At 50.6% G+C, this 22689-nt stretch overlaps 1 protein-coding gene across 1 annotated transcript in view; it reads left to right on the top strand.

Moving 5' to 3' along the window:
* ABTB2 (ankyrin repeat and BTB domain containing 2) overlaps positions 1 to 22689 on the top strand; it is a 166964-nt gene that overhangs the window by 58957 nt on the left and 85318 nt on the right. The gene's annotated exons all lie outside the window — the stretch shown is intronic.

The raw sequence follows: 22689 nt of genomic DNA, 5'->3' as shown, positions 1-22689 counted from the left end.
GTGAAGGTCACTGCTGATGTTCTCACCAGATGCAGGAGGGCCCAGAGGAAAGCTGTGCTTTGTGTCAGGGCGATAAAGTAAAGCACTTCCGAGTATACTCGGCCACAGCCTTCCTCGCGCACCCGGGGAGTGATTTCTGCAGCAACACAGAAGCCGGCTTCTAGGGCAGTGGCCTTGGAAGTGGGGCCCAGGGTCGTCCTTCATTGTCATCCCCCTGCGGACCCTTGAGTCCCTAACCACCTCCTCCCGCCTGCCCCCCTCCCTGCCCCCGGGGCTGAAAACAGGCCTGAGGAGACTAATGAGGCAGTGGGGAAAGAGCACACCTAGTGCCTTGTCCTGCTTGATTGTTCCAGACTTCAGTGTGAGTGCTCAGGAAACGTCCAAGGAGTACTGCCGTCCAGGGGACGCAGCTCCTGGAAAAATCGGATTATGCTTGTACTTGGGAGAGCTGTGAAGAGTGTCCTCATCCCTAGTTGGTCCCCTTTGTTGATGCAGTGGAGTCTTTTTAGATGCTGGGCTAGAAATGAGTGGAGAAAAAGCCAGGTGGGTTAAAAGATGGGGAGAAGGACAGACCAACAGACAGGTCTGTGATAATGCCAGTATAGCAGAGTGTAAGTGACGACTCTAGGCTAGGGGTGGCTATAGCAGAGTTCACCATAAAATGTCTTCAACTTTGCCATATGTTTGAAAATGTTTTCAATAAGCAAATGTTGGGGGAAATGAAATATTTGGGTTTCTAAAAATTTGGAAAAGGGTACAAAGGAATTCATATTTTTGTGATTTCACTGTCGTCCCCCCCCCCCCCCCCCCCCCCCCCCCCCCGTAATCGGTTTGCTGTTTTGTTCAAGCTCTGTCTTCTTCTTGGTCTAGTCACTGTGTTGGGCATGTTTGGGCATGTCCTAGATGATGTGGATATGACAGTGAGCAAGATAGGCCTCTGACTGCCAAATATACATACTTCCCTCTTTGTTGGGAGGACAGATAATAGTGAAATGTTCTAGAACCAGAAAAAAACAAACAAAGCCACAGAAACACTGTGTTGCATGCAAAGGGCTCAGGAAAGGCCCCTCTAGGGAGGAGACATTGGAGCTGGGACCCCCCTGAGCTGAAGGCACTGGCCAGCCGGGCAAGGTGAAGGGAGGAGCCTTACAGGTAGTGCAGAGGCCTAGGAATGGGGAGGAGCTTGGTGTTTCTGACAAAAGAAAAGGCAGCTAGTATTGGAGGTGGGGGGACAGAGAGAGGCTCACAAGAAAGGCCTGGAATGTTCCTCTGATTGCAGGAGGCAACCATGGGTGGGGGTGGGGAAGGCATTCCATTGGGTAGATCTCTGGGTTACTGTGCACATCAGCTATGGGGTCCCCGAAGCTGAGTAATGCAGGTAGAGGCCCCAGCATCAGGCAGAGAGGCTGTGTGTGTGTTGTGTAAAGGCTGTCACTGGAAGGATTTTAAACAAGTGGCTCTATTTGGCGACTAGGATCAGTCCATCGTTCATGATTACAGAATTTCTCCACCCCCATCCCAGGATGGGATCAGTTCTACTGGTACTTTTTTGTTTTTTTAATTGTCATCATATGGTAAAATTGGCTTTGGAGCATGTGTACAGTTCTCTGAGTTTTAATGCGTGTGTACATTTGTAACCATCACCACAGTCAAGATGCAGAACAGATCCATCACTTCCAAAAGCTCCGTATTTGCTCTGCTTTATGGTCACCCTCTCCCCCTACCCAACCCCGACAACCACTGTTCTGTTCTGCAACATGATGGTTCTTTTGAGAGCGTCAGGTACATGCAATCCTGTAATACATAACATTTTGAGACTGGCCGTTTTCACGCAGCATCATGCCCGTGAATATATTTCTCAGCCTCCTGGGGACTTGTTGAGAAGAATAGTTAAGTGGCTTTTGTTTTGCTGGGAGTACGGGCAGGGGAAGAAACGACAGGAATGTGGTGGTGGATCGTGATGACCAGAACCGGGAGTGGGGACCTCGGCGGGCTCTGGGAGAGAAGACTGGAGGGAGGCCAGGTGAAGTTTCCTCCTCTCGGTGTGCGGTGTAAACTTCTTTCGATTTTTCCCTAAGAAATTTTGAGTACCGTTGGGTCACAGAGTTGCACTTATTTGGAGGATATGCCCACAGTCAACCTTCTGCTCCAAGATGCACCCCGGACCGTGGACAGAGACTGTTCGTCAGGTTCCCCCCCATCCCAGATGCAAGCTTCAGGGGGGCAACTTTTGGCTTAATGAAACAGAAAACAGTGGAATGAAAGGAATAGGAGGGTGGTCGCCTCCCTGTTTCTGAAAAGCAATGACACGGGCTGGCCAAGTGCTATGCTCTTGGGCTGGGAGAGGGCCTGGTGAGCCCTGCCCAGCTCTTGGAAAGGCACAACTCCCTGACCAAACCCAGAAGTTTGTGCACATGTGTGGGGGTGTGAGTGTAACGGGACCAAAGGTGGGGCGGCGCGCCCCGGCCTTCCCAGCTAGGCCCCTGCAAGCACGGGCCCACCTTTGACCTTCCTGAGATGACGGCTATAGGGTGGCTTTGCAAACTACAAACCTACCGTGGTCCTTTCATGGTCACTGGCCCTCTCTGTCCCTTCCTGGCCACAGGAGCTACAAGATAATTAAAAAAGAGGGGGTGGTGGGGAGGCCAACCTGTTTTCCTGCTGGCAAGGATGCATTGCCATGTTCCTCCAGTTACCGCCAGAGCGGAGCACACGCCAGGTCCTGCTGCATAATGACGAGTCCCCGGAGCCCCCCGATAGTGATCGATAGCCCCCGCCTCGCTCTGGGGCTCGCATAATGAGCTGTGCAGCCCAGCCAGAGTCACCAGCGTCCCCAGCCAGCCTCGGGGAAGCCTCCCCTCCCCCACCATCCACTCCAACGGCCACCGGCCCCCCTCCCCACCCGCCACCTCGGTTGGGTTTCCCCTTGATTGGCAGAGGCCTGTTATTTCCGCCCGGGCTGCCTGACAGCCCCTCCGCCTGGTCTAATTATGCCGCTCTGTTCGGGCCACCGCGACCCCAGGAAGGCTTTATCAGATTGTCCAACTGACCGTGACCAGATCTCCAGCACCTGCCTCCCTTGCCGATGGAGGAGGGAAGGTGCTTACATGCAGCAGAGCTGGGGGCTGATTGACTGGCCGGGCTCCTGGGCTGGGGACGGCCCGTCTGAGTGTCAGGGATGAAGAATGGAGTGGCCTCACCACCCAGCCTCATTAAGGCCCGTCCAGGTCTAGACAGTATCCAGTGGGGGGGGGGGGGGGGGGGTGGTTGTGAGCACAGCGCCTGCTGCCATTGTTCGGGGATCCGGGGACACGTTTGAGGCCGCAGCTGGGTCCTTGGGTCCGTCTCTTACCATTTTTATGTCCTCTGCACCCCAGCCTTTCCCGTTAACAGTCGTCCATCCCCTGCTTCCTGTTCATCCTTCTCCAATCCCCCCTAAGTGTGGCCTCCTACCTTCCTTCTAGTGTCAGAGGCAGCCAATCAGAATTACTGTCTGGGGTTGGTTGCTTTTGCTGTTGTGAGTGTCCCACTCGTGAATGGAACCTCTGGCACTGCCCACCTAGTTCAGGTGCCCATGGGTGCTTCTGGCTACACAGCATTTCTGGAGGGCAGCCCAGCATTGGGGCGCTCCTCTGGTGACTGTGGGAACTGGCTCCTTTTGATAGGAACATTAAGTCATCAGTGTCCTTCAGAGTTCCATCTAGATCACTTGCTCATTGGTCACTACAGCGACCTGAGGAGATGAGAGTTTTCCAAAAGCCAAGCCATTTCTGCCCTCCTGGGTGATGGGATTTGGGCTGAGCCAAGCCCCCACATCTAAGAATCATGGACTGGGCTTTGCTTCTCAAACTGTGGGCCCTGGACCAGCCTCAGCATCACCTGGGAATGCAGGTTAGAAAGGCAGAGTGTCTGGCCCGACCCCAGACCTGCTGAATCCAAGTACGCATTTTGACAAGATCTTGGGGAGCATGTATTTGGTGCAGTTCCAGACGCTCTGTACCAGGACAGTATAAACCTGGGTAGGGATCCCTCCTTTAGATTTGCCAGGAAGTAAAAGAACCCAGCAACTGACTTCCATGAACTGGCTGGCAAAGAGTCCATTCTCCCTTCTAGCTTCAGAGGAGACATTATTAGGAAACAAGAAAACCAATTTGAAGCATCTTTACTGACAGTAAAGAACCAAATATGAGTCTTGACCCCTGGGACTAAGCTTCCTGGCAGTTTCTCCTCATTCCCGGGGAAATGTTTTGGTGTTAAACGACCACCTACAAAATATAGTGTCATCTGGAGCCACCTTGTGATGATACCCTCCAGGCTGGCTGGCATTTACTGACAATTTTCTATCTTGATCTGTGTCCTAAATTACTGCTATTTGCCTTTGGTTGATTTGAAACTTTGAAGCTTAGATTTATGAGGTTTTGTTTTCTTTTCAATATATATTTTTACACTTGCCAAATGGATGCATATTGCTTCTTCAATCAGAAGAAAACTTTTTATAATTTTTTGTACAACTAACATGTTTAGTGTAAACAAACTTTAAAAAATAATGTGCTGCTTTTTGATGATCCATAAAGTCATCTATAATTTCACCACTTGGAGAGTGTCTTCAAGATGTTAATGCACACATAGAGATTTTTTTTTTTAACAAAATTGTGACCTCACTTGCATACTATTTCATAATCTATTCATTTCAATACATTATAAATATCATTCTAAGTCAATAAGCATAGGTCTTCTACATATTTAATATCTTGCGAAGTATTTTGTTCTATGGGATTCTCTGCATAATGGATTTTTGTAGTTCATCACCTGTGACTGGGTATTTGGATTTATAGTCTCTTTCTCTGTTTTATCAACACTGGCATGAACTTCATCTGTAGCAAAATATTTGCACATGGTCTAAATGACTACTTTAGGATAACTTTTTGAATACATACAAAAAACATAAGATTTGAATGAGAGGCCCAAAGTTCCAAGAGCTGGAAGGTAGACTTTGAGACGTCTATCCCTCCTGGGATGGAATGTAGCCTGTATCCATTAATATGGACTTCAAGAGAATTAGCTGTCAATATGCTGGAACTAGGGAGTACAGCTTCATTGCGACATATGGCTCTTAGGAATCATCTGGGTTTTCTGAAGAAAACAAATTATTTGGCCTCCAGAACTCAGTGGCCTGCCTGGCCGGTGGCCACAAAGGTCGGTGCTAGGATTTCCAAGTATGGTTGGCCCAGGGTTGGTGATAGTTGCAGGATCACCTCTACAATAGGGCTCAGGGGAGGTATAGAAGCTCTTTTAAGTGGGTGGGAAGCCTGACACTGTATGTACCTATTGGGGCCACACCCTGGACTTTAGTAGAAGTCAGAGCAGATCCACGGCTTGGGTGTGGGCAGCTGTGCTAAAAGGGGAACTTGAGGTGGTTTCAAGCCAGTTCAGAGCTGAGAGCCCAGCTTGCAGAGTAGAGTGACCTCCACACCAAAGGGCAGCCAGCCTGGGTGGAACCAGGATCGACAGTTTCAGTGAGAAGGTCTTAGAGAACTCCTGCTGTATACTTGGTAGATAGTGAAGAACTCTTGATATACACGGAAGGGATGCCTTTGCCTGCTTGCAATTTGGGGTGCACACTCCAGGTCCAGGAAGGACTCTGCTGGGTGTCAGTGCTCCTGCTGAGACCGTGGTTGGGGCAGAGGTTCTCATTCCTGGAGGGCTGTTAGCTGTTCGTCACATTATGTTCCAGGCTCTCCCATGTAAGGCAGCCATGGCCCCTTCAAACACAGCCTCCTCCTGGCTTACAACAACCTTTCCTCTTTGCTTTATCTGTATCACAATCAGGGCATCTTCCATTGTCTTCATTATATTCTCTTTAGTTCTCTGCAGGTCTCAGGAAAAGCAGGATGGTAGGGTAAGACACCCAGGGATTTTGAGTTCGCCAGCTCTTCACTTAGCATTCTGCTGCTACCACTACTGGGTCATCCTTGGGCAGGTTATGGTTACTTAACTTCTTTGTAAAACAGGGTGGTTGTAGGGATTAGAAGTGACGACATGTAAAGCAGCCCCCTTAGTATCTGGCTGAATGGGAGGTGCTTAAATTGTCTATTAGTCTGGAGGGCTTAGCCTAGTCTACTCTGTAAGGGTTGAAGGACCATCTTTATCTGTAGGCAGATCCCACTAGACATGCATGTTAGGTTGGTAATAGGGGATCCGAGGTCGAAGGCTTGGGACAGCTATGGTGCCTCCCAGACCTGGGCTGTGAAAACAATCACTGCCAACAGATTGTAGAGCTGTGCCTTCCTAAAACGAAAATGGGAAGAAGAGAGGAACCCCGGGGCAGCTGTTGGGGCTAGAAGGGGCTGGGTGACGGAAGGCTTCCGCAGAGGGCACTCCACGCAGGCACAGCAAGAACTGCATGAGGCTCTCCTCTCTGACCTATATGCTGGAGCCCGACCAGCCCAGCAGGCAAGAGCTGGAGACAGAGCCTGGGAACTTAGCCCGGCCTAACTCACCATCTTAGCTCCAGACTCACCTTCCTTTGCCATGATGTCTAGGATAGTGATCAAGCCTGCATGTACCAGGGTCCTGCCCCAGCTTAATCCTTTCTGCTTGTGTAACCTGGGGCAAGCTTCTGACCATTTCTCAACTCAGTGTTCTCATCTGTACAATGGGGATAATAGTACCTGGTGTCTAGGATCCTTGAGAGGATCAAATGGGTTTATTTATAAAAAGTATTTAGAATAGTGACTGGGTTATAGAAGGCATTTTCTCTATGAATGCTTGCTAGTGCTTTTGGGGTTTGCATCCCTGCACCTCAGGCCTTTCTTCTTGACATCTTATTTCTCCTTGAGAGCAAAATCCCCCTCTGATCCATTTAGCTCCACAGTAGGTAGCCGAAAGAAAGGACTCCTGAATGCTTGTTGGGTGGATAGGTGGGGGAATCTCAGGCTATGACACGAGGTGCACCTGGGTTCAAATCCTGACTTTGCCCCCATCTCTGGACCTTTGACTGCTCTGGCCTCATTGCCTCATCTGTAAAATGGGATCAGTAGTAGACTGGTTACAGGGCTCAGGCAGTGAAGATGAAATTGTGGAACACGTGCATAGCACATGGCAGTGTGAGTTTTCAGGAAACGATGATGCCTATGCTGAGGAGTGAAACTGTGCCTCATTCGCCCTCACTCTACTGCATCAAGTAGGTGGCTTGTGCATTTTTTGAGGTTTCATTTTTGAAGTAAGAGGATGATTTCCACTTTCTGTTTCATTTCCCCCCGTGACTGTCAGAACACTAGGAAGAAAGCAGGACTTCTATGCACACATGCATCCTTTCCTGTAGAGCTGCATTTCTGCGTCTTTCACAAGGCATTCTCAAGCATTAGGCCACCCAAAAGGTTCATGGCAGCCTTTGGAGTCCACTGCATGTCCTCAGTGGCCAGGATGATTGGGCATCTCCCCAGCCTGTTTGTGGTGGTAGCCTGACTTGGAGCATATCTCCTAAATGTTGCCAAGTTGGAGTTGAGTCTCCTACAGTTGAGTCTCCAACTTGGAAAGGCCAAACACAGAGCTTTGTGTGTGCACTGATTTCATGCTCACAAATGCACCTGTGCAGCGTCTACTCCCACCAGAGTGTTAGACATATGGAAGACCTGGCAGGCAGGAAAGCTGTGTTACCAACAAGGCTCAGACCCTACAAGGCACTGTGGGAAGCCAGAGGCAGACCATGTTTCTGTGTTTCTGTCCACTGTGTGCTCACAGGAGCTGGTGACACTCAGCCATTCCCTCATTGTGGAAGCCAACACATTGGACAGCCTTGGTTTCCTTCTCTGGGGGTGTGGGTGGTGATTATGAAGTAGAGGACTCCAGTATCACCTAATCCCCAAAGTGAATCTCAGAACACTGATCATGTAAGGATGCACCATAGGAAAAGGTTCCATGGCCAAATATGTTTGGAAAATGTGTTATACTGTCTTTCCTTCTTGGCATTTTATAATACGCGTCTGCGCATTCAAGGCTCTTGAGAAGTTCTGCAATCTGGGAATAAACTTAACATTGTTTAATCAGTAGTGCCCAAATGTAATTCACCGTGAACCCTTTTCTTTTTTCTTTTCTTTTTTTTTTCATGTAACATCTATTAGCATTGCTAGGGGCTAGGCAAAGAAACACTGAAGAAATCTAATTATCTTAAAAGAGTTTATAACAAGTGATATATAAACATTAAGAAGAGATAATCCATAATTTTTTAATAAGACATTTAGAAAATGGCAGGATTTTAATTCAAGTATTTTTAAGTACTTGGCCAAAAAAAAAAAAAATATATATATATATATATATATATATATATATATATATAGGGTAATTTTTTTGTGGCCAGTCACTTTTTGGTTTTTTTTTTTTTTTTTTTTTTTTTTTCACTTTTTGGTTTGATTGTAAAATACGCAGTGTCTCACCAGCCTCCTGTCATGTGACCCACCTGAAGATGCCTCCACTGGGGGCAAGACTTGCACTCGAGGAGTAAAGGTAAAACTTGAAATTTCAAATATGCTCTTCCTGAGACCCTGGATTAACTGGGGTTGTGCATTCAAGTAGTGCCCTTTGAGCCTTTAAACTCACATTCTCAACCAATTGGGCATCTCCTGGGCCAGCCCCCGATCTAGTTGTTAATAGCTAGCTTGCGTAGTATTAGCTCAAAGCATTATGAAAGATCGACAGTGATAGATTTATCCCGAAAAATATCTTTCATATATTTTGTGTCTCTGGGGATAGCACTAATCCACAAAACCGCCTTGCAATGGAATTGCCTTGACAAGAATCACTTGAAAATGTGAGCGTCCTCGTGATGCTGCACCGTGGAAATCGGGATGAATTACCAGACCCCCACGAGCCTCATTGCTCACTTCCTTAGACTGTCCTCATAAGGACAGTGGATCTTCAGGTCACCGTTCTCCTGGATTGGAGAGTTCATTAGGTCACTTCTGAAACCTCTGTGCCAGCTAAGCAAGAAACAATGAGTCCCCTGCAAGCTTTTATTTATTATTACAGCCCTCCAACTGTACATCCCACTCACCCCTTTGCTCCTGTGGCTGGTCAAGCTAATTTGATTTGACATCCTGGCATTTGAGATTTGTCAAGTATTGTAACCCTAAGCGGTACTAATATTGAAAACCATACTTGAAATTTATATAATCCAGATGTGCATGCCAATAGAGCAGATGAAATGGCAGGCTTGGGCCAGGGTGTGTGTGTGTGTGTGTGTGTGTGTGTGTGCGCGTGCGCGCATGCATGCATGTGTTAAGAATCCTGTTGCCCTATATTTTTTCCACATGGTATATATAGCCAAGAAGGATTTTATGTATTAATATTTTCCCTTAAGAATAGTAACTGGATTATGAAATATAGCTTTAAGTAAGTATCAGCATTGGTTTTATTTGCAGCCAAGAATAACTGATTAAGTTTGGGGGAGCAGGAAGGTCTATTCTAAATGCTTTTTAAAACTTCTAAATTGGTCAGGACCCTTCAGCAGTGCGGTCTGGGGAATTATTAGTCACACCGAGTCGGGATTTTTGACAGGTCTCTCTTTAATGTCAAATTTCTTTTTCCTACTTGGACATGTCATTCTTCTCGTTGGAGGGCCTTTGGTGTGATCCTGAAGACTTTGACTCCTGAGCTGGTATTTCTGAGCCCTCCCACGTTGGTAAATGCCCAGAGGCCGTTTCTCTTTTCTGTAAGCTCAACAAGTGGCTGAGTTGAACGCGCAGAGGTCTCTCTGTCCCAGTGCGTGACAACGACCTTGCTTGGAGTGCTTGGGTATCTCCTGTCTCCGCTGGCCAGCAGTACCCCCCCATGACGCCTCTAGCAGGATGGTCCCTCCTCTGGCTGTCGCTCCGCTCACCTGTGAAGACGACCACGGCCGACCCGATAGAGCAGTGCGTGCGGCTCGGTGGTGGTGTTCTTGACTTGAAAGGGCGGCGGGATGTATGATTATTCCTTCGCCCGCTGTCATAATTAACTATCCTCAACTTGACCCAGCAGGCCGGGGAAAACTGGCCATACCAGCTCAGTAGCAGCAGCTGAGAGATGATACAGAAAGGAGACCCAGAGCTGACGCCCACGGATGGGGAGGACGTATGGCCTTGGAGCTGCAGCCGGGCCCAGGGTCCTCCCAGACTGTTGCGAGACGGGAAGTGAAAGGTCCTGGTGCTGTGCCAGCCCCTCCCAGGGCAGAATGGGAGGAAAATGATGCCTGATGTTCAGGGGAGGCTCGTGGCGAGCCTTGGCCCCCTGTCCCCTCCATGGGGCGGCTCTGGAGAACGTCTAGCGCACCGGTTCCGAGGCGGGCAGGACGGAACCCTCCTCGCGGGGGCGGGTGGGGCGTCCACCAGCTGTCCTGGGGACATGCTGTATGGCCCTAACTCCAAGAGGCCGAGGGGGACCCTGCCCGCACCTCTGACTCCCCTGCAGAGCGGTGCCCGGGGCCCCGGCCCTGTTCCCATGCAGGACCGGAGGAGGGAATGCCGGCGCGCATCCAAGCTAAGTAGATGCCGAATGATGGGCTCTCATTTCCCTGTCGGGGTCTGGGTCGGGGTCGGGGTCGGAGGGGAGGGCGTCCTTGTGTATGCGGCCCGTGGTTGGTGTAGTTGGCAGGTGCTCCAGGCCCGGGGAGTAGAGTGAGAGATCCAGAGCGCAGGCGCCTGTCACCACCCGGGCAGGTGCTGCCCCCGGGCTGGTCAAGGCCGCTGGTCCCGTTCTCCCCGCCGCCCACCGTCACCCCCCGCCCCCCACGTAGTCGGGAATGACCGGCAGCCTCCGCTGAGGCCGAGAGCAGGCTGGAAGTGGGAGAGCAGGAGAGGTTTCCAGGGCCCGGATGCACCATGGGGTTTCAAGGCACCTCTGCTCAGCGTTTGTGCCAGGCCGAGCCAGGGCGGGCTGACCCCGTGTCTGCTAGGATCCCAAGACTGCGGTGCGGTTCTGCAAGTCCATGGGTCTGACCTTTTATCTCCCATATGAAAGGCAGTGAGACCTGCTTGGCCAAAAAAGAAAAAAAAAAACAAAACAAAACAAAAAACCTTGTCTTTTCTTTTTAAAATGTTATCCAGCTGACGTGTGCTGGGTTTTGTTTGTTAATATATACAAACCATTCCAACCCACTACCTAATGCAGGGATGCATAAGATCATCCTAGAAGGGCTGTAACCATGGGGATGCTTGTGGGGCTCAGTAGTGGAGCGTCTGCCTTGGGCCCAGGGCGTGATCCCGGGGTTCCGGGATCGAGTCCCACACGGGACCCCCTGCATGGAGCCTGCTTCTCCCTCTGCCTGTGTCTCAGCCTCTCTCTGTGTCTGTCTCTCATGAATAAATAAATAAAATCTTTTTTAAAAAAAGGGCTGTAACCAGACCCGAGCCAAGCATGCATCATAGCACTAGTGAAAGGCAGAATGAGAGCCAGCCTTGAGGAACTGTGGCTGTGGGGTAGGGAGTGCAGCCCTGTGGCTCATAGCTCCAACGTGTGAGTTTTTTTTTTAATTAATTAATTATTTATTTATTCATGATAGAGAGAGGCAGAGACACAGGAGGAGGGAGAAGCAGGCTCCATGCCGGAAGCTTGATGCAGGACTCAATCCTGGGACTCCAGGATCAGGCCCTGGGCCAAAGGCAGGCGCCAAACTGCTGAGCCACCCAAGGATCCCCCAACGGGTGAGTTCTTGAGCCTGGGTTTAAATCCTGACTCTGTGGCTTAGCTGCTCTCAGCCTCCCCTACCTTCTCTTCTTTTACTGTATGTTGGGGCGATGTACCTCATCTGTGTGCCTAGCACAAAGTGAGTGCTTAGTAAATGGTAGTTGTTGGCATGATGGTTGTCATCCCTCTGGGGTGATGAGAGCCTGTCTGGGGTGACGCCCTCCATGCAGCTGCATGTGTCTGATTTCCTTCCTCGTTGCTCCAATACTAGTGCACAAGGGCATGCAGGTTCTTAGGAACTCGGACCTTGCAGCCAGACCGCGTGGCCACCATCAGCTCTCCTCCCACGGGCCCATTGTCAGGATGGGTTTCTTTTACATCCCCCACCTCTGAGGTCTGCTAAGGTTGCTCCCCCCGGGAATCCCATCTGTGGGGCCACCAGTCACATGGATGGAGGAGTCTCTCAGAGAAAGCTTGGGCATTCTGGGATACTGCGAGCTGGGGTCAAGCACTGGCCTTTGGGAGGTAGAAAGGCCAGTAGAGCCAGCCAGCTCTCACCCTCCCACGCTCCCTGCCAGCTTACTTTCCAAAACAGTGAACCTAGAGTCCATCGAGGTTCCACAACAGAGACCCAAGGCCTTCCCAGAGCAGGTTCAGGCCTACACTGCCTGAGTTTTCTCCAGAGAGCAACCAAGGTTTATTCCAAAACAAAACAGCAACAAGAGCAGATGCCCGGTATTTCCTTGGCTCACTTCTGTAAAGCATCCTGACCAGCAACCAAAGGGAGAAGAAAGGTCTGAGCTCCACAACCAGGCCAAAATTATTTCCCCCCCTCTCTTCCTGGGTCCCAGAAATAGTAAGAATCATGAACATAATAGGAGCTAAAATTCATAGAGTGTTTTCTTAAGTGCCTACCTGGCACTATTTAAGCGCCTAACACATATTAAGTTATTTAATCCTAATAATCCTGCCAGAGAAGTTCTATTATTGTTGGTAGGGGACTAGGGCACAGAGTAGTTAAGTAACCTGCTAAAGGTCATACAGCCAGTTATGGCCAAACCCAGTTCTAGAACCCAGGCAGCCTGGAATGAGCACACTTGACCACAGCTCTGTACTGCCTCTCATGGTAGTTATAAATTATAAAATGGTTTTTTTTTTTAAATTTATGATAGTCACAGAGAGAGAGAGAGAGAGGGAGGCAGAGACATAGGCAGAGGGAGAAGCAGGCTCCAGGCACTGGGAGCCCGATGTGGGATTCGATCCCAGGTCTCCAGGATCGCGCCCTGGGCCAAAGGCAGGCGCCAAACCGCTGCGCCACCCAGGGATCCCTATAAAATGGTTTTAATCATAAAAACAAACCATAAAAAATGATAAAATGGCATAGACCTATACATATGCATCATTCCGATGTCCATTTCTTAGTTTTGCTATGGTTCTGTAGTTCATGTAAGATGTAACCATCCAGGGGAATTGGGTGAAGGACCTTTCTGTACAATTTTTGTTGCTGCCTGTGAATCTATAACTATTTCAAAATTAAAGGTTCCAACAAACTACTGCCAACGTTGTATTGCACCCTAATTGTATGTCAACCACTGTGCTAAGCACTTTACAGACATTATTTTATTTCATCCTCCCAGCAACCCATGGAGGTGTGGGTGCTTTAATACCTTCACCTACAGATGGAGAAACTGAGGCCCGGCGAGCTTGAACAGTGACATACAGTCACTGGGAAGTCGTGAGGCCATGGGGCCTTCCTGACTCCAGAGCATGAGTGCAGGATGCACCTTTGGAAGTAGGAGGATTATTTATTTATTTATTTATTTATTTATTTATTTATTTATTTTTTATTGGAGGATTTTAGAAGGCGTGTGATGTGGGAACTCTGTCACGCTCCACTGTCGATCTCCATGGGTGATGGGTAACTCCTTGGAACAACCCCGGACATTGTAAGCTCTGTGGCAGACCCGAGGAGGAATCCATTCAGGCAGCTGCCATCATCTTTTTTCCTCTCCCATTGCTCCTCCCAGCAGTCCCCTTCCTGCCATGAAGGGTGTGCTGGCCACATGAGCTTAACAGGCCTTGGAGGGATGTCCTTGGGGCTGCATTGCAGGTGTTTCTCACATCCCAGTGAAAGAGTGGACTTTGGGGGATCAGACCTGGGTTCCAATCCCAGCTTGACTTCTCATCAGGTTTTCTAGCTTTAAGAAAGTCACTTAAACTAATGCTGGTTTTTCGTTTTGGGTTTTTTTTTTTTTTAATTTTCTATTTTATCTGTACAATGGGAACAATAACAGTACCTCCTTGTTTTATTATAAATATCAAGTGGAATAAAGCACCCAGGGCATGAATGTTCCATGAGTGTTGATTTCCATTGCTGGCTCAGCAAACACTGGGCCCCCACTGGGCGCTACACACAGCATTGCATTAGCCAGTCGAAGCCTCTGCTGAGGTTTGGCACAGAGGAGACCAGGTCTTCAAGAATGACCACAATGTGGTTCTACCATCAGAGAGCACGTAATGGGTCATGGTGCAAAAGGCAAGTTATAAGTATTTATAGAGTGTAAACTGGGGGCAGGGTACTCACTGAGCCTTGAGCCCCTTCCTCTGGATCCAGAGTCTAAATGTTGGACCCAAGCCAAGCACCTTGCTGGGATTCAAGGACACTGTTGCGATTTGGAAGAGGGAACATTATCAATCACCATGCTGGATGGCATCAGTGATTATCATCTTCATTTCCATCAAAGGTGTCTTGTGACGGGATACCGTCAAGTTCAATTTAGTCTAAATAGGGACATGGCAAGGACTTATTTTCTATTTCTGCCCTGGGCTGAACCTGCCTTGAATAATTCAGTGTTCATCTACTTCCAAATACCGAGCCCTTTTTTTTTTCCCCTTGTACTGCTGTATTCAGGGTCATGTGGCTGCTTGTTTCTCCTTGTCTCCTCTCCAAAAACCAACCCACCCACCCACACCTTTGGCTGCCAGTTATGAGTGTTTTGGGGAAAGAGAGTCAACCTTATGTACCACACGATGGTATCCCCTGCCTGAAGTTTAGAGACAGGCTTCAGGACAGAGGTTGCACACAGAGGTTGCACAGAAGGTATCTTTGACTTAGTACCCTTAAAAAAAAAAAATAAATCATATGCTATCGTTTAAAATTCAGAGGTGTCCTGATCTGACAACAGTTGGCTAAAGCTGAGTGGCATCTGCCCCCCTGACCCCGTAAGCATCTCGGTGTCAACTCCTGACACAGATGAAGAAGGAACACTGTCTTGAACAGTGTGGCCCATGAGAAGCACCGGGAGCTATGTGGAGCCAGGACCCTGGCTGGTCCTGAGACTCTGTTCCTTATTGTGTGTAGGAGCAGTGGGAGCTGCTCTGAGGGCATCCTCCGCCGAGGTCCACATCCCACCTGGCCACCCCAGTTAGGAAGCAAGGATTCTGGAGGAGAAGGCTCCGCTCTGCACCCACACCCCAGTCGTGATGGAATTCCTAGAGAAGTGACCGAGACGATGACACGTGCTGACTCAGGGAGTTGTGGACGCAAATGTACATGTGTGGGGGAGTAGCTGGCTCGGAGTACACCTGGGTGATGTGTGGAGTCTTAGCTGGGGTGCCAGACAGGGAGTCAGAAGACATACGTTTCTGTCTGGTGTTACCACTTGCTAACTGGAGATTTGACTTACTAGAATCTTCTGTTTTCTCATCTGTAAAATGAGGGTAATGTCCAGTGTGCCTTCCAACAGGGTGGATAAGAGGACGGGGTTACATGATCCTGTGAAAATATGCTCTAAAGTATATAAAGTTATCTCGAAACATCGGGTAATATGACAGCAGGGGCATGCTGTTGGCGAACGAACAACCTCTGGTACCTGGTGGTGTGAGGATCAGGGGTCCGGGGCCATGGGACAAATCCTGCCTCCTGAGAATGGTGTTTACTTTTGAAATGGTTGAAAGACAATAAAAGATAAATAATGTTTAATGGTACATAGAATTTCTATGAAGTTCAGATTTCAGTGTCTGAAAAAAGAAAGTTTCATTGGAACTCAACCGTGCCCATTTGTTTACATATTGTCTCTGGCTGCTTTCACGATATAATGGCAAAGTTGGGTAGTTGTGACACAGACCAGATGGCCCCCAAAGCATAAAATATTTAACTGTCTGACCTTTTACAGTAAAAACTTACCAACCTCTACGAAGGACATAGAAGGGTAGGGACTCAGTCCCCCACTCCTTGTTCCATTTCTTCTCCCTTTTGGACTTACGTACTGTTGTGGATAGGTGGCCCCAGGAATATTTTCACATCTTTAAAACCACCCAGGCACGTCCTCTGTGGCCCACAGCGGATCTGCACTCCGTGACAAAGCCAAGGATTTCTCTCTGTTTAACTGCCGTGGAGCAACTGGCAAGTCCCATTCTCTGGGCTCTAGCTAGGGGCTCTTCCTGATGGAAACCACAGCATTTTTTATACAACTGGTCCCCTTTTTAGCAAAAACCGCAAAAGGAGAAGAGGCTGTTCCTGTCAGAATGGGCATTCCTCCAGCATATTAACCGCTGAGCGGGCCTGGTGGGCAGTTTCCTCCCCTCAGCCACAGGCTGATAGGAGACGCCCCTAACCACTCCAAGAGGCCTGCAAGGGGGTGTGAGGGCTGAATTGTGTCCCCCAAAAGATCGGCTGAGGGGCACCTGGGAGGCTCAGCAGTTGATGGTCTGCCTTCAGCCCAGGGTGTGATTCCAGGGGGCGTGGGATCGAGTCTTGCATCGGGCTCCCTGCAGGAGAGCTTCTCCCTCTGCCTGTGTCTCTGCCTCTCTCTCTATGTCTCATGAATAAATACATAGAATCTTAAAAAAAAAATACATATATAGGTTGAAATTCAAGCCCCCCGTGCCTCAGAGTGTGACGTTATTTGGAAATAGGGTTGTTGCTGATGTAATGAAGTAAGTGAGATGAAGTCCTGATGGAGTAGGGTGGGCCCCTGATCTGACCCAGCCAGCATCCTTCTCGGGAGAGGGAACTTTGAGCACAAAGACACAAGGAGAAGAGCGCCGTGTGCGGGTAGAGGCTGAGATTGGAGGGGTGCATCTGTAAGCCAGGGAATAACAGGGACTGGCAGCCAGACCAGGGGCTAGAAGGAAGCAAGAAAGGGCTCTGCCCCGAGAAAGCTTGGCCCTGCCGCCACCTTGATCTCAGACTTGGAGTCTCCAGAAGCTTAAGAGAATACATTTCTGTTGTTTGAAGCCACCCATCTGGGGTGTTTTGTTACTGCAGCCCTAGGGAACTCCTCGGGCCACCTGCCCACCCTCTGTGCAGCCTGCTGATGCCTTTCAAGGCTCTTGGTGATAACCCTGTTCTGCAAATGAGGCCACAGAGGCGCGGCAGGCTTCAGTGAGCTGCCCGAGGTTTGGGCCGGTGGCAGGACTCAGACCCAGGCCTTCCGGTCCCCAGGGGCTGCGATGGGTGGTCCAGGGAGCAGTGTTCCTCCAGCTGGTCCAGAGCATCCTCCCCGAGGGACGAGAAGGGTGCACTCTCCAGGTGATGGCTGCTCTGCCTCTTATTGCTCATCCCAGGAGGCGCATCGAGCATTTCTCTCCTGTGGTTGTGTGAACTTGTTTGCATGAGCTCTCAAATGCGTAAAAGGAAAATTCAGTCAGTAACTTTAAAATCAAACAACGGAGTTGGGGGATGTGTTTTACATCCATCCACCATGTGTTATTTAGAATTGGGAAATAACGGAAGAGGAGGAAACTCGCAGTTTTCTTGCAGGGCATCTGAAAAATGTGTCAAAGAGATCCTTGGGGAGATGCCCCAAAGAAAACCCCAACTTGGGAGGTGATTAAACAAGGGAAGTCTCCAGTGGCCTCCTGGAAAGCATAACAACACTGATGCACTTCCTTCTTAGGCAGCACCCGTTGCCCAAGCTCTTGCGTAACACATAAGTGAAATCTGCACCAAAAGCTTTCTGAGACGCTGTGCTTGTCCACACTAGGGCGATTGCTGTGACGCTCCCAGGTCACAGACTCGTGAAGAGGCTCAGCTTGCAAGTGAAATTCTTACCACTGAAAGTCTGACATTTTGTTGGAGACTGTTTCTCTCTTATGAATATTACCACCCTCCTTCCCCTGTGTCTCTGTCCCCTGCTGGAGTATTTGAAAGCATAATCCCAGAGTTCATGTCATTGCACCCTTTCCTACTGCAGTACACATCTCCCCCACCCCAGCCCACCCCCGCCCAAAAAAAGTGTTGCTTCTCTTATGACCACAACATCATTCCTATGCCTGCAGACACTCACAGTGACTGGTGTCACTGGGGTTTTTAACTGTATGGGTGGCAGCGTAGGTTGGGCGGGGAGGGGGAGTAAAGGCATCGGGGTGTAGGGCAAGAGGCTGGGGTTGGGATCCAGGAAAGAGAGTCCGAGGGAGTCCTCTGGGACGGCGAAGGGCTCTGTTTCAGAAAGTCAGCGAGACTGAGCGCACATGGGGTGTTCCTGGCCAGTTGAGTCTTTCCCCCAGGGAGGTGGGGACCCACGTTTCTCCATGGAATTGGGCCAGCACTGGCTGGCTCTCCTGAGGGCCGCTGCCTCTTGGACAGTTGGAGAGTTGGATGCCCAGCCTCGGCTTTGGAGGACTGAGCATTCATGACATATGGCTGGCAGCGCCCCGGTGCGCGCTTCTGGTTGCTGCCAATAAAGAGAATTGTTTCTTTCTCTGAGCAGTGTTCATTTACATCAAGAGAACTTCCCTCTCCTACCACCACCACATACACATACAAAAAGGAAGGGGAGGGGGAGAGCTTTTTTTGGAATTTGTTTTTAGTGGGCTCACTCAAAAGGAGCTTTATGTTTATTTTTTGAGTGGCTCTCTGGCCTGTTGTGTCCATTTATCATGCCTCACTAGAAGCCCTCCCCCTTCTCTCCTTTACTCTGCAAGCCCAAACTCCATCAAACTGTTCCTAACGACTACCACATGTCCGCAGAGGGCGCAGGGGGCAGGGGAGGTGGGAGCTGGGAAATGAAGGAATCCTCCGGGGAGCACAGTAGCATATTAAAATTCAATGGCTTAGTCATCAGAGCCTTCAGCCCAAGCTCCGAAGAAAAAGAATTGAATATTCTGTAACAGTCTTGCGGATCTCGGATCTGGGAGGAAGGGGGCGGCCGGGGGAGGGAGGCAGGGGTTGTGGTTTTTAGATAGAGGAGTTCATGCTGTAGAGAACAATTAGGGCCTTTGCTCAGAAATAACAAGACCCACTACTGTTTTCTTGCTCGACGGGAGGAGTGCGCAGTGTCAGCCAGAAGGGATCGCTCCACTAGGCTAGCTCAGCTCCCAGACGAGGAAACGGGGGCTCCAGCAAGGGATGGGACTTCTTGACAGTCGCACAATGAGTTAGTGGTAGAGGTGGGACTAGATCCCAGGCCTCTGCACCTGGAGCCCCCATCTGTGTTCTCTCCTCCTTGCTCAAGGATTTGCCTTTTGAAGGTTGGTCTGCTCCTGGCAAGCAGTGGAAGGGACCCTTCTGGGTGACCTGTGGGTCTTAAGAGCATCACTGTTCGGCCTGGGAACGGCTGTGGGGCCCCCGAGATGTCTGAGGACTCAGCCAGTGACTTTGTAGAAATGCTGATGCAGCCTTGCCTCATCCTCTGCCTCGCTCCGCTGGAGGGAACAGAAAGTGAACGTGTGGGCCGTTCACACTGCTCAGGTGTTGAGGGCTGTGAAAGACCTGCCTCTCAAACTGGCTGCATTCACTTCTGTTCCTTCCTTTGTCTGTGCTTCTCCCTTCAGAGGGATAGGCCTATAGCCCTTTCTTTTATCCTTAGATAAAGCAACTGAGTCATAAGCCAGTAAGATGACTCGAAGTCCTGAGTTATCAGTGGAAGAGCAGGCTCTGTAATGCCTATCTCCTCATTCCTGGCCCTTTGTGCCAGATTACAGTCCCCCACTTCTGGTGACCAAGGACATTGAAGGGTAGAGGGATTGTGAAATCTTAGACTAGAAGAGCATTTACAGGAAAGCCAAGCTAAGCCCTTTATTCTAAGGATGGAGAAACCAAACCAGGAGGGGGAGGTTGGTGCCCTGCAGAACCAGGCCCAAAGATGTGTTGCATCCGCCCAAGGCCGTAGCCCCGGGACACTCTTCTGAACAGGTCAGGGTCCCAGAGGGTACTGAAGAGTGGCCAGTCCATGACACCCACCACTGGTCCTCTTCGAGGAGAGCATTATAGCTGACTGTTGGCTTTGAGTCTCTGTTTGGGTTTCTTTGATCAGTGTCGGGGGAAAACTGAGAGGCAGAAAGAGTGATCAACTCAACTAAATGTTGGCAGCAGAATGCCAAATAAGATGATTTTCTGAACATATTTGAAAGCTCTCCTCTAGAGTAGCTGGGCAAATTCCCAAGGATTAGGGCCACCGAGCATGATTCCCAAGGGCCTCCGTCCACTGTAGCTCCCCCAATGTATTGTAGAGATGCCAGCTGTATCCAGACCTCTGATTGTACCTCTTCCTGTCCACAGTCCCAGGGAAGGAGCCTCTCAGTCCATGTGTGCTCTTGATGTGCTGCCATTTAATCATGGAGGTAGCATAAATAGAAGCTCTCATTTCACAGAAGAAGAAATCAGGGCCGAGAGAGTTAAAAAAAAAAAAAATTGAACCGAGGGGAGTCTAGGTTAGAATCCCAGCCTTTGGTTCCCTGCACACCGTGCTCCCCACCCAGTGCTCCTCTCCAGGCTGCTGCTAAAAGATCAGGAGCCTTTTCTGTGGTCCTGCTGGAGAAGCCTGGGAAGGCCAGAGAAGGAGGTGGGGAACCTTCTCTGTTAGACCACTGATCTTACAGAGCAAAGCCAGTCAAAGACGTTCCGTGAAGGTGTCAGTGTGGAAAGGAGAGCTCCCTGGGCCCACAGCACCCCCACACCCCTGCTGTTAGATGGTTTCGGGTTCTCCCTTCTAGGCCCCCAGATCACAGCCTCCCCAGGAATTGTCAGCAGGAGGGCTGGGAGGTTGTGGGGAGGAGCAGCAGGGTGGTGGTATCATGCACGTCAGCTACGCCTCTAGTTTCTGAGCACAGTCTTGCTCTTTGGACTTGATAGAAAGGAATCCTGGGGGCAGATCAAGGCTCGTGGTCTTTGTTTCCCCACTGGGCCTAGATTTGAGCTCTGTCCACAGCAGAAGCTCAGGATCTGCTGGTGCATGATGGGAACGTGCCCTGTACCGCACCTGCCTGCCTTTCCAGCCTCCCCAAGAAACAGGTCAACCACACGTATGAAAGGCTCAAGGAAGAGCCTGGCTCCTTTGGTTACCTGGGCCTGCTACGGGTGACAGTAAAAGTAAAAGCAAGAGCAGACCTGCTGTTTATAAGCGTGGGGGTAGAGGTGAGGACTCTGTCCCCAGAGGTATGTTAATTAAAAGCTGAGAACCTGCAAAAGAACTTATGTTTAAACCCCACCTCCCCTCCACATCCACCCTGCTTCATCCCGATGGTGGCTTTTGTTGCAATAAAAGCCTTTTGATTTCCCCCCCTGAGCCTTTATTAATGAATTTCTAGCCAGAGCTCAGAAACGTGAAGGATGAGCCTGGCTCTCATGCACACACTTGCACACATGGACCCTTTGCACATGAGCCCAGACACACACCCCCCTCTGCGTCCCCTCCTTCATCGAAAGCAGTGTTTCTCAAGAGATGAACCCTTAACCCGTCAGAGCTTCCACGGGCCCAAAGTGCCTAATGAAAACCAGAGCTACCCTTGAAGCACTCCTGATGCCGAACGAGTCCCCAGAGCTGTTTCAGTCTACGCCCTGGGCTGCAAATGAGCTCAGTTCAAAAACAAAGCTGGGGTGCATTAGCTCCTTGGCCTGGTCTTGTCCCCCCACCCCCACCCCCACCCTCCCAGGGCTGCCGTGTTTGTTCTCTGCTGGCACTCTGATGGGCTGCAGCGGGCCCTTCTCCCCTGTCCGACAGTCAGGGCCCTCGGGAAGCTAGAGAGGGGTTCGGTGGCAGGATGCGGAGGGCAGTGCTGGGTACCAGCCTCCGCCCCCGACAGCTCAGGGGCTCCCAGGTGAAAGCCACCAGTGAGAGCTGGCAGGAAGCAGCGAGGCATTGGTCTGGCAGGCCCTTGAGAAAACAGTATTGCATTATTGTCACCATTAATAATAGGCCTTTATTTGAGCCTTGCAAGGACAATGCGCCAAACAAGGCTGAGAGGAAGAAACCGTCCCTGCCGGGGGCCTCGTAATCTATCAAGGCGAATGGAGAAAGAGACAGAAAGAGACAGGACCGGGGTGGGGGGCGGGGGGGGGGCTGTCGTGCGGGCCAGGCCACCGAGAGATTTCCGAGTCACCAGAGGGACGGGTGGAAGACACCCACGGCCTCCCTGTGGCAAGACACCGCGTCCGCGTCCGGGACCCCTGAGGACTGCGAGGAGGGCCCAATCTTGGCCCCGACGCAGCAGCGTGACCTCGGGCGCCTCCGCTGCAGGGGGGGCCTCCGGTCGGTGACGGTGACCACGGAGGACAGGCCCGTCGCCCTGCCCGGGGCTAATGCCCGCCGCAAACAGGTGGCGAGAGCGTTGGTGGACGAGGACTCGCCAGGAGCGGAGCCGCGCCCCGCGGAGCGCACCTGCCGTCTGCTGGGCCTCGGTGGCCCTCGGTGGCCCTCCGTGCGGGAGCCGCCCTGGGAGCCAGAGGCCCGCGCCTGATTGCTCGCGGGGCCCGGCTCCCCGTACCGGGGGTGCGGTGGTATTTGGGCTGGAGGGGGCTGAGGAGACCAGCCCCCCCGGCCGCGTCGGAAGTGGCGCTGGCCTCCATAAAGGCTGGCAGCCGGTAGCTGCAGCTGTGTTGCAACAAGCCTGATTTAATTTGGGGGGTGGTACAGACGGCGCTGTGTGGTGTTTGTTAAAAGCCAGAAGAATGCAGCTTATTCACCAGGCTGTGAAAATGGCTGTGCCTCGGGTGGGGGACGCCAGAGGAGAATGTGTGATAGCATTTTAAAAGAGTGAAAATGCTGATAATTATAAATTTATCATCATGCCCATTATGCATGCGAT

The sequence above is a fragment of the Vulpes vulpes genome, chromosome 5, assembly GCF_048418805.1.
Source record: "Vulpes vulpes isolate BD-2025 chromosome 5, VulVul3, whole genome shotgun sequence".
NCBI lineage: Eukaryota > Metazoa > Chordata > Mammalia > Carnivora > Canidae > Vulpes > Vulpes vulpes.
The sequence above is the reverse complement of the archived record's forward strand: the minus strand, read 5'-3'. Positions and strand labels throughout refer to the sequence as shown.